We start from the raw sequence: 2,500 nt of genomic DNA, 5'->3' as shown, positions 1-2,500 counted from the left end.
GTATTTTGAGAAGGGACTATACTGCTGTTGAAGAGGGCACGAATAAGATTGGTCGCGGGGAGTCGGAAGATGGGAAGGAGAGGATATGGATTTAAGATGGATGAAGGAAACTTGGATGAGAAGAGCAATAAGAGGATTGGGAGGTAAGGAAAATAACCAATATTGGTTTAGTGGCGGTCCTCAGGCCAAAAGAAATAGTCTTGCACTAGCCATAATAGATTTTATCATCGCATCAAGGGCATGAACAATGGAAAGAGAGATAGTTTAGACAGGTGGACAGAAGAATTAAAAATACTCAGATGGTGACATGGAAAGATGAAACAAATGGAGGAGGTAAGATAGAGGAAGGGAGAGACGAGAAGAGGAATGAAGAGGAGAGATGGAGAGGAGAGAAAGAGTAGACATAATAAAGGAAATAGATAATGATTATCCATATTAATTTTTCAAGTGGGTAATAAAGAAGAGAAGAAAAGAGAATGGTACAGAATCACGGAAAAGATGTAAAGGATAAGAGATATAATGGAAGATGAGATGATCAGAGACACGGAAATACATAAAAGAGGCAGTACAAGGGAGGGCGGGATCTAAAGAGGAGGTGAGGTTAGAGGAGGAAGAGGAGAAATGGGAAGAAGAGAAGGACAGGAGTAATAATAGTTTAAAAGGGACTCTAAGCGCCGGCAACCATACCGTCCCGACGTGGAACGAGGCTCTTCCCTGTCCGGTCATTGGCCTGAACTCTTATTACAGCCTCTGTTGTCTATATCCTTTGTGGCAGATTATGAATTCGTTAATTTCATTGGATGAATTCTTTGTAGAAAAAAAATCTCATCCGTGAGATTGACCGACTTAAATGAGTACGTACATTAACATCAGAGGAAAAAATAAACAGTTTTGGAGAACTTCAAATTAACTTAGTCAAATTAATTAAGGCATTCTCCGTCCGCCAAGCCAGATGTCATAAAATAAATGGCTAATGAACTCTCTGGGGGATCGAGTCAGTTTCCTTCAATTAAATTGATTTGTCTTTTGTTGATCAGAATAAATATATAATACGACAAAACTCGAGAAGAGGTTAATGAGATTTTTTCCCTTAAACTGAACAAGACCATCTGGATTTGTTCATAAGCACAGGAGACGAGACGACAACATGACAACGATATGACGTCATATCGTATGGTAAAGGGTATTACCCTTTTATCCAGTGTTCGTAAGCACAGGAGACGAGACGACAACATGACAACGATATGACGTCATATCGTATGGTAAAGGATATTACCCTTTTATCCAGTGTTAACTTTGATAGAAGCTTTTACATTGACGTCAGCAATGAAATGAGTAGAGAAGCACGCATATGGTCTTCTCTTGCCACCCACACTTATTACGATCTCCCGTTTGTTTAAACTTCTCTTTCGTCGAACACAGGATCCTAATCCATCTGTACACACACACCTCCAACTGTAGCAAACAATTTTCTTTGGTTCTTTTATCAGATTATTACGTTTCGTTTCATTGGTTATTTTGATTATTGAAGAACATTAGTTCAATTAAGAACCCTGCGCATAACTTATGCTCTACATGACGTATACCCTAATTGTTATTCTGCTCATCTGTTTACTCTTTCTCTCTTTTCTCGTTTTATTTATCTATTTCCTTTGCCTCAATCCCCACACAGTCCTCAGCTAATCCAGGCAGACAACAGTGCCTCTGCCTCCGCCTTCTTCCAGTTGGTCTTCCTAATCGTTCACAGTTCACTTCATACGTTGGTGCTGGTTGCGCCACGCTGGATTTAACCAAATGCAAACATGTTTGTATTCCTTTAAACACCGAATGATAACTGGCTCGTGTTAATTCCATCACCAATTTTCTGTAAGATATTCATAGCGTTAGCCTTCAAATGTAATTTTTTCTATAAGTTTTAAAAGGTTCAGTAATTTTCTTTCAGTGAGGAGCCTACATCGCACTAAAGATACTTAAGAATATGCAAAGAAATGATTGTTTTCCACATTCAATAAAGAAGGTGTCACGAATGACAAAACTCTTTGGCCTGCAGCATTTCTTCTCTGCAAATAATCATTCTCTCGTTTTCAAGATCCCGCCATAAGAACATAACATAAGAACATAAGAATAAAGGAGACTGCAAGAGACCATAAGGCCTACACTAGGCAGGTCCGTATCCATCACCACCTGTCATCCCCATCCATAAAGTTGTCTAATGCTCTGTGCCCCCCTCTTGATCATGTATATGATTAAAAGTATTCATGCAACCATATACAACGTTTTCTCCACGAATTCGTCGCTCAAGATTGTCTTTCAACGAAGAAATTATTGGTTCTTTCCCTGTTATTGCTTCTACAATTACAATATGCAACAGATATTGTAATGTTAGTAATGGTAGAGGCAGCTGTAATAATATTCTGAATGATTTACTACTGATTATCTCATAATAGTGAAAATAGTCTAATCTTGAAAGTAGAAATATTAAAATACTTTTGTGTATATG

General features: G+C 38.3%; 1 protein-coding gene across 2 annotated transcripts in view; it reads left to right on the top strand.

Moving 5' to 3' along the window:
• The window catches only part of LOC143035710 (uncharacterized), a 330,735-nt gene that overhangs the window by 276,455 nt on the left and 51,780 nt on the right, over window positions 1–2,500 (top strand). The window lies entirely within an intron of this gene.

This window comes from Oratosquilla oratoria, chromosome 19 (genome assembly GCF_046742065.1).
Source record: "Oratosquilla oratoria isolate Oo_2021 chromosome 19, ASM4674206v1, whole genome shotgun sequence".
Taxonomy (NCBI): Eukaryota; Metazoa; Arthropoda; class Malacostraca; order Stomatopoda; family Squillidae; genus Oratosquilla; species Oratosquilla oratoria.
Note: the sequence above shows the minus strand (reverse complement) of the source record. Positions and strands in the feature narration are given on the sequence as shown.